Here is a 9929-nt window from a genome sequence, read left to right on the forward strand (position 1 = left end):
ACTCCTGACCTCAGGTGATTCACCCACCTTGGCCTCCCAAAGTGCTGGGATTACAGGCATGAGTAATCGCACTGGTCCTTTTTTTTTTTTTTTTTTAAGTAGAGATGGGGTCTTGCTATGTTGCCCAGGTTAGTCTCAAATTCCTGGCTTCAAACGATCCTCCCACCTCAGCCTCCCAAAGTGCTGGGATTATAAGTGTGAGCCACTGCACCCAGCCTTAAATTTCTTTTTTTAAAAGTTTTGATTAAGAAATCAAAGAAAATCAGAAAACCTCTGCTTTCATAGTTTTAGTAACAATACTTTTAGCAACTACCTTTTTCTTTAGCCCACACCTTTAAAATTTAAGAAGTAAAATCTCTTTTTAAGAAATACTTGAGGCTGGGACTGGTGGCTCATGCCTACAATCCAAGCACTTTGGGAGGCTGAAGCTGGGGATTACCTGAGCTCAGGAGTTTGAGACCAGCCTGGGCAACATGGCGAAACCCCATTTCTACTAAAAATACAAAAGAAAATTAGCTAGGTGTGGTGGCACGCACCTGTAACCCCAGCTACTCAGAAGCGTGAGGCAGGAGAATCGCTTGAACCCAGAAGGTGGATGTTAGAGGTCACAGTGAGCCGAGATCATGCCACTGCACTCCAGCCTAGGTGCAAAGAGTAGAATCCCACTCCAAAAAAAAAAAAAAAAAAAAAAAAAAAAAAAGAGTTTTTCTTATTTATGTATATATATTTTAATTTCTACAAGCCAATCAGAATGGAATACCATTAAATTTTAAGAGACCTTATAATAATAGAATATAACCTTTACTTTGTTAATATGGTCAAGTACACAGATTGATTTTCAAATGCTAAAGCAACCTTGCATTCCTGAAATAAACACTATTTGGACTTGATGTATTATATCTGATATACATAGCTAGATTTACTAATATTTTAAGGATTTTTGCATCTATGTTCATGAGAGCTATTAATCTATGATTTTCTTTTTTTGTAATGTCACTGTGTGGTTATGTTTATCTAATAAAACTAGTTGTAAGTTCCCTCTTCCACTTTCTGAAGTAGCTTCTGTAAAATTGGCATTATTTCTCCCTAAATATTTATTAATAATAGAATAAACCTGTGAGGCCATCTGGACCTGGAGTTTTCTTTGTGGGAAGGTTTTTCAAAATTAATTCAATGTCTTTGGTAGTTATAGGGCTATGGAAGGCAGCTTCTAAAATGGCTCCTATGCTAATGATCAATGTATTGCCCCTCTGCTCCCAATCCCCCTTAAATATATGCTCTTCAGTAATGGATAGAATTCAGTGAAGCATCTCTCTCCTTTGCAGTGAGCACAGTGATGAGCTTTCTCAGTAGAGGGCGCTGGAGGGGCATTGCAGGAGGAGGGGCTCTCCTACTGTTTCCTACAGTTTCGTGGTAGGTCAGTGATGTGGATGTAAGGACATCCAGGGGAGCTCTTCCCCAGCCATGTGTCCAGCACATATGGTCCCTTGGTGACATTGCAACCTCAGTCTAGACCAGCAACAATTTTCCTGTGGCCCTCTCAATGTGAAAATTAGCTTTCTGAAGGCTTCCTGTCCCCTACCAGTTTCCTGTCCCCCACCAGCCAACTCTCTCTGCAGGCTCCTGTGTACCTCTCCTGCTGCCTGGAGAGTAGCTTTCTGTCTGCCAGTAACTAGTTCCAGCCTGGGCCAACTAGCGGACCTCTGGGCTGAACTATACCTTCTCTGAGGTGTGACCTTCAGCCTTGAGAAGAGGACCCCTTTCCAAGTTTGTGTTTCCTTAGGTACTCTCCCTAAGCTATAGAGTACCATAAGGAATTTACTTTTAGCTGGTAGTCATTTATTAGCATTTAATGATTCTTTATATTAAGCTTTACCCCATATAACTTACGGTGTAGTTTCTACCTCCTGATTGGACACAGAGTGATACTACTCCCAAAGTTCCCCGCCTCCTGGTAGTCATGCCCTGTGTAATCGCTTTCCCTTGCTTCTAAGGATTAGAATACCACAAAAGTAATGGGATGTTGCTTCCAAAATTTGGTTATAAAAGATCGTGATGTCTTTTTAGCATGCTCTCTCTCTCTCTCACTCTCTGTTGTCTGTCTTGCTTGCTGCTTGGATGAGCCACTCTACCATATTGTGAACTGCACTACAAGAGGTTTATGTGGCCAGAAACTAACAATAGCTGTATTAGTCCTTTCTTATGATGCTATAAAGAAATACTTGAGATGGCCGGGCGCGGTGGCTCATGCCTGTAATCCCAGCACTTTGGGAGGCTGAGGCGGGTGGATCACAAGGTTAGGAGATCGAGACTATCCTGGCCAACATGGTGAAACACCATCTCTACTAAGAATACAAAAATTAGCCAGGTGTGGTGGTGTGCATCTGTAGTCCCAGCTACTCAGGAGGCTGATGCAGGAGAATTGCCCAAGGTTAGGAGATCGAGACTATCCTGGCCAACATGGTGAAACACCATCTCTACTAAGAATACAAAAATTAGCCAGGTGTGGTGGTGTGCATCTGTAGTCCCAGCTACTCAGGAGGCTGAGGCAGAAGAATCACTTGAACCTGGGAGGCGGAGGTTGCAGTGAACTGAGATCACACCACTGCACTCCAGCCTAGGCGACAGAGCAAGACTCTGTCTCAAAAAAAAAAAAAAAAAAGAAATACCTGAGACTGGTATTTCTACATAAAGAAATAATGATACTGGTAAAGAAAAGAGGTTTAATTTGGCTCACAGTTCCGCAGGTTGTACAGGCATGGCACCAATATTTGCTTAGCTCCTGGTGACGGCCTGAGGAAGCTTACAATCATGACAGAAAGCAGAGAGGAGCCAGCATATCACGTGGTGAGAGCAGAAGCAAGGTGGCGGTGGGGGAGGTGTCACCCTCTTTTAAAACAACCAGATCTAGCAGGAACTGAGCAAGAACTCATCACCAGAGGGATGGCACTAAGCCATTTATGAGAGATCCATCCCCATGATCCAATACATCCCACTGGGCCCCACCTCCAACACAAGGTCACATTTCAACATGAGATTTGGAGGGGACAAATATCCAAATCATATCATTCCTCCCCTGACACCATCACACTCACACACACACATCTGATGTCCTTCTTACATTGCAAAATACAATAATCCCTTCTCAGAAATCCCCCAAAGTCTTAGCTCATTCCAACATCAAATCAGAAGTCCTAAATCTTCCCTGAGACTCACCTTCTTTCACCTATGAATCTGTAAAATCAAAAAGAGTTATTTATTTCCAAAAAACAATGGTGGTACAGGCATTGGGTAAACATTCCCATTCCAAAAGGGAGAAACTGACCAAAATAAAGGGGCTACAGGCCCCATGCAAGTCTGAAACTCAGCAGGGCAGATATTAAATCTTACAACTCCAAAATAATCCTTGAGCCTGCGCAATATCGCGAAACCTGTCTCTACAAAAAATTAAAAAAATATATTAGCCAGGCATGGTGGTGTGCACCTTGTAGTCCCAGCTACCCAGGAGGCTGAGGTGGGAGGATCACTTTAGCTCCAGAGGTCAAGGCTGCAGTGAGCCATGATTGCGCCACTGCCCTGGGCAACAGAATGAGACCCTGTCTAAAACACACATAGAGTCCACAAAGACTGACTCCTGTCCTCTCGCTTTCCTCCCCAGACAGCATGAGCTTCACCACTCGCTCCACCTTCCCCACCAACCACCAGTCCCTGGGCTCTGTCCAGCTGCCCAGCTTCGGCGTCTGGCCAGTCAGCAGAGAGGCCAACATCTATGCAGGTGCTGGGGGCTCTGGTTTCTGGATCTCCATGTATGTCCTGCTTCACCACCTTCTGGGGTGGCTTGGGGTCTGGGGTCCTGGCCACAGGGATGGCCAGGGGTCTGGCAGGAATGGGAAGCATCCAGAACGAGAAGGAGACCATGCAAAGCTGAATGACCACCTGGCCCCCTACCTGGACAGAGTGAGGAGCCTGGAGACTGAGAACCAGAGGCTGGAGAGCAAAATCTGAGAGCACCTGGAGAAGAAGGGACCTCAGGCCAGAGACCAGGGCCATTACTTCAAGACCATCGAGGGCCTAAGGGCTGAGATCTTCACAAATACTGTGGACAATGCCAGCATCGTTCTGCAGATCGACAGTGCCCGTCTTGCTGCTGCTTACTTTAGAGTCAAGTATGAAACAGAGCTGGCCATGCACCAGTCTGTGGAGAGTGGCATCCATGGGCTCCACAAGGTCACTGATAACACCAGTGTCACTCAGCTGCAGCTGGAGACAGAGGTCGAGGCTCTCAAGAAGGAGCTGCTCTTCATGAAGAACCACAAAGAGAAAGTAAAAGGCCTATAAGCCCAGGTTGCAGCTCTGGGTTGACTATGGAGGTGGATGCCCCCAAATCTCTGGACCTCACCAAGATCATGGCAGACATCTGGGCCCAGTACAGTGAACTGGCTCAGAAGAACTAAAAGGAGCTAGACAAGTAATGGTCCCAGCAGATTGAGGAGAGCACCACAGTGGTCATGACGCAGTCTGCCAAGGTTGGAGCTGCTGAGATGACGCTCACGGAGCTAAGATGTATAGTCCAGTCCTTGGAGAGCAACCTGGACTCAGAAATCTGAAGGCCAGTTTGGAGAACAGCCTGAGGGAGGTGGAGGCTCACTATGCCCTGCAGATGAAGCAGCTCAACAGGATCCTGCTGCACCTGGAGTCAGAGTTGGCACAGGGTATAAGGGCAGTGCCAGGCCCAGAAGTACGAGGCCCTGCTGAACATCAAGGTCAAGCTGGAGGCTGAGATTGCCACCTACTGCCGCCTGCTGGAAGATGGCAAGGACTTCAATCTTGGTGATGCCCTGGACAGCAGCAATTCCATGCAAAACATCCAAAAGACCACCACCCAGATTGTGGATGGCGAAGTGGTGTCTGAGACCAACAACACCAAAGTTCTGAGACATTAAGCCAGCAGAAGCAGGGTACTCTTTGGGGAGCGGGAAGGCAACAAAAAGTTCAGAGGTAAAAAATACACACACACACACACACACACACACGCACGCACATCCTTGACTCCATGTCTTGCATCCTGGACACACTGGTGCAAGATGTGCACTCCCAAGGCCTTGATCAGCTTCACCCCTGTGGCTTTGCAGGGTGCGGCCCCTGTGGCTACTCCCCTACCAGCTGGAGTTGGGCACCTGTGATTTTTCCAGGCTCAGGATGCAAGCTGCAGGTAGCTCTACCATTCTCGGGTCTAGAGAGCGGCAGTCACTTCCCACAGCTCCACAAGACAGTGACCCAATGGTGACTCTGTGTGGGGCCTCCAACCTCACATTTTCCCTTGGCATTGACCTAGTGGGTATCTTATTTGGGGACTCTGTCCTGCAGCAGGTTTCTGCCTGGGCACCTAGGCTTTTCCATAAATCCTCTGAAATCTAGGGGGAAGCTCCAAGCTTCGTTCACTCTTGCATTCCATGTGCCTGCAGACTTAACAACACTTGGAAGCCACCAAGGCTTTGGGCAACTTGCACTCTCCAAAGTGGCAGATGGAACCATAGCCGGGGCCCTTTGAGCCAAGGCTGGAGCTGGAGCAGCCCACTGAGGTTGTGCAGGGCAGTAGTGCACAGGGCAGCAGCACCCTGGCCTCACCACAGAAACCATTCATTCCTCCTTGGCCTCTGGGCTGTGACTGGAGGGGCTGCCTCAAACATCTCTGAAATGTAATACAGGTCTTTCTCCCATTTTCTTAGATAGTAGCACTTGGCTCCCTTTTAGTCATGCTCATTTCTCTAGCAAGTGGTAGTTCTGCAGCCTGCTTGGATTCTTCCTCTTCCACAGGGAACAGTCTGCAAATTTTCCAAACTTTTCTACTCAGCTTCCCTTTTAAATATAAGTTCCAACTTTAAGTCATTCTTTTGCTCCCACATCTCATCATAGGCTGTTAGAAGCAACCATGCTACATCTTGAATGCTTTGCTGCTTAGAAATTTCTTCCACCAGATACCGTAAGTCATCACTCTTAAGTTCAAACTTCTACAGATCCCTGGGATATGAACACCATGCAGCCAAGTCTTTTCTAGGGCATAACAGGAGTGACCTTTACTCCAGCTTTCAATAACTTCCTTATTTCCATCTGAGAGCTCATCAGCCTGGACTTCACTATCCACATTTCTATCGGCAATTTGGTCACAACCACTTAACAAGTCTCTAAGAAGTTCCAAAATTTCCCTTGTCTTCCTGTGTTCTTCTGAGCTCTCCAAACTCTTCCAACCTCAGCCTGTTACCCAGTTCCAAAGCCACTTCCACATTTTCAGGTATCTTTATAGCAATGCCACACTCCTCAGTACCAGTGTTCTGTATTAGTCTGTTCTTGTGTTGCTACAAAGAAATAACTGAGACTGGGTACTTTATAAAGAAAAGAGGTTTAATTTGGTTCACAGTTCTGCAGGCTGTACAGGCATGACACCAACATCTGCTTAGTTTCTGTTGAGGGCCTCAGGAGGCTTACATTCATGGTGGAAAGCGAAGGGGAGCCAGTGTATCACATGGCAAGAGCAGGACCAAGGTGTGTGTGGTGTGCAGAAGTACAACACTCTTTTAAACAATCAGATCTAGCATGAACTGAGTGAGAACTCATTCATCAACAAGGGGATGGTGCCAAGCCATTCTTGAGGGATCTGCCCCCATGATCCAATACATCCCACCAGGCCCCACCTCCAACATGAGGTCACATTTCAACATGAGATTTGGAGGGGGCAAACATCCAAACCACTATCAGTAGCCTCCAGCCTCCAGCCTCCAGCCAGCAAAAAACCGATGCCCTCATTCCAAGGGGCATAAAGAACTGAATGAATCCTGCCAACAATCTCGTGAGTGAGCTTGGAAGCAGATCCTTCCCCAGTTGGGCTGTGAGGTGACTGGAGTGCCAGCCAACACCTAGATTACAGCCTGTGAGAGACCCTGAAGCAGAGCACCTATTTAAGTCATATCCAGATTTCTGACCTACAGAAACTGAAGTGATAAATTTTGTGGTAAGCCCCTAAGTTTTAGGGTAATTTGTTATACCAATAGATAATTAATACAAGAGTTACTCCAATTTTTATTTTCATCTTGTATCCAGTTTGGTAAACTGTATTTTTAAGGAATTTGTCCATTTCCAAATTAAGACCTTATAGTCTAATTTATTGATTACCTTCAGAGGTAGACAAAGTATACCAATTCATTCACTATTTAAAAAAAAAAAAAAACCTTCAGAAATAAAAACTTACGTCCACACAGAAACGTGCATACAAATGTTCATAGCAGCTTTATTTGTAATAGCCAAAAATTTGAAACATTCCAAATGCCCTTCAATGGGTTAATGGCTAAAGACACCATTACCATGCTGTATAGTATACCATGTAGTATACCATGGTACTACGGATGTACCATGGCATATTACCCAGCAACATAAAGAAAAAACTATTAATACATGCAACCACTTAGATTAATTTCAAGGGAATTATGCTGAGTGAAAAAAAAAAAAGCCAATCTCGAGGTTACATATGGTATAATTCCAGTAATATAACATTCCCGGAATGACAAAATTATGAAGATGGAGAAGAGATTAGTGGTTGCCAGAGTTTAGGGATGGGAGAATAGGGATAAGCAAGGAAAATGGATGTGATATAAAGGGGTAGCATGAGGGATCACTGAGGAGATGAAACAGTTCTTATCTTGATAGTAGTGGTGGTTCCACAAATCTACATGTGAAAACTACATAGAACTTACATACGAACATGCACATGCATGCAAATGAGTGCATGGGAAACTGGTGAAATCTAAATAAGCTCTGGATTGTAGGAATGTCAAGTTCCTGGTTTTAATATTATAATTAGGGGCTGGGCTTGGGTGGCTGATGGTTGTAATCCTAGCACTTTGGGAGGCTGAGGTGGGTAGAACCCTTGGGTTGAGGAGTTTGGGACCAGCCTGGACAACATGGCAAAACCCCATCTCTACAAAAACTAACCAGGCAAGGTTATGTTCACCTGTAGTCCCAGCTACTTAGGAGGCTGAGGTGGGAGGATCACCTAAGCCCGGAAGGCCAAAGTTGCAGATCACACCACTGCTGCACTCCAGCCTGAGTGACAGCGAAACCCTGTCTCAAAAAAAAAAAAAAAAAAAAAGAAAAGAAAAAGAAAAGAAAAGAAAAAAAAAATATATATATACACACACACACATATACTATAGTTATATAACATTTTACCATTGGAGAAAGTGTGTGAAGCTATATGGTCCTCTGTACAATTTTTTTGCACTTCTTGTGAATCTACAATTATTTCAAAATATAAAACTTTTAAAAAAAACTTCAATTGATCTTATCCAAAATCTTGGAATTTAAATATCTATTTAATTAATTAATTTGAGAAGGAGTCTCACTCTGTCACCCAGGCTGGAGTGCAGTGGCACAATCTTGGCTCACTGCAACCTCCAAATTTCAGGTTCCAGTGATTCTCTTGCCTCACCCTCCTGAGTTCCTGGAACTACAGGTGCATGCCACCATGCTTGGCTAATTTTTTTGTATTTTTAGTAGAGGCGGGGTTTCATCATGTTGGCCAGGCTGGCTCTAACTCCTGACCTGAAGTGATCTGCCCGCCTTGGCTTCCCAAAGTGCTGTGATTACAGGTGTGAGCCACCATGGCCGGCCCTAAATACCTATTTTAAAAAGCACCCTCCATCTGATTCTCACTGGATCTGCCTTTTGAATAAAGACCTGAAGTGAAAGATCTAATCATGAAGATACTCCATGGGTTTCTGGGATACTTTGTTAATGTGCATGATAATTATTTCAACAGATATTATAAAGGAAATAAAATCTCCCTGGAATTTCATTTCCTTAAGTTTCCTCTCCCTTACCTGGATCACCCATCCATGGTTTTTCACCCTCTTCCTCCTTCCTGATCTCTGTTGTCACATACTTTAGGATGTATACAAGATTACACGTTTTACAAATATTGGACTGTTCTCAGCAATGGGGTCTGGGATTTTAAGCCAAATTTAATCCCTATATTGATTGGGTAGATGTCCAATAGACTTCCTACACTACAAATCCTGTCAATTGCTGTCTCTTACTTTTTAAATCCATCTCTTTTCCTCCATCCCAGCTTGGCCATGCTCTCAACACTTCTTACCTAGATTGCTGACCTGGCTTCCCTGCTGGTCTATCTCTAGCTTTACTTTTCACCCCATGGCTAAAGGGATCTTTCTAAAATCCCAAGTTGTTTAGATTATATAAATTGTCTCTTTAGAATGGTATTTGCTGTCCTTCATGGAAGTCCCTACCTACCTCTTCTGTGACATTGGGCAAAATCTCTATGATCTCTGCCTCAGTTTTATGGTCCTAAGTCATGATATTATTATTGCACTTACAACCGTTCCTGGAACATACTAAGTGCTCTAAGAGTTGGCTATTTACGTTAGTCACTGAAGCACCATTCCTTAAACACCTCTTCCATTGTAACACTTATGGTCAATATAAGTTCCGATCACCATCACCACCACCACCTCCTTGGGAGGTAGAAAAGAGGCAGAAAAGAGGCAGACAAATCAGAATTCTGATTCTACTACTTTGTAGTTATAACATCTGGGCAAGTTATATAACATCTCAAACATAAGATACGGGTTGTAACATCTAAAGTAAAGGACGGTAGTTTTTTTCCTTTTTTTTTGAGACCGAGTCTCGCTCTGTCGCCCAGGCTGGAGTGCAACGGCACGATCTCGGCTCACTGCAAGCTCTGCCTCTCGGGTTCATGCCATTCTCCTGCCTCAGCCTCCCGAGTAGCTGGGACTACAGGCACCCGCCACCACGCTCGGCTAATTTTTTGTACTTTTAGTATAGACAAGGTTTCACCGTGTTAGCCAGGATGGTCTCGATCTCCTGACCTTGTGATCCGGCCGCCTCGGCCTCCCAAA

The 9929-nt window shown here is 44.7% G+C and overlaps 1 pseudogene; it reads left to right on the plus strand.

Moving 5' to 3' along the window:
• Nucleotides 1–3663: 3663 nt before the first annotated feature.
• Nucleotides 3664–4943, plus strand: LOC105528668 (annotated as a pseudogene).
• The last annotated feature ends 4986 nt before the right edge of the window (nucleotides 4944–9929 follow it).

Source organism: Mandrillus leucophaeus, unplaced genomic scaffold (genome assembly GCF_000951045.1).
Source record: "Mandrillus leucophaeus isolate KB7577 unplaced genomic scaffold, Mleu.le_1.0 Scaffold729, whole genome shotgun sequence".
In the NCBI taxonomy this organism is placed as follows: Eukaryota; Metazoa; Chordata; class Mammalia; order Primates; family Cercopithecidae; genus Mandrillus; species Mandrillus leucophaeus.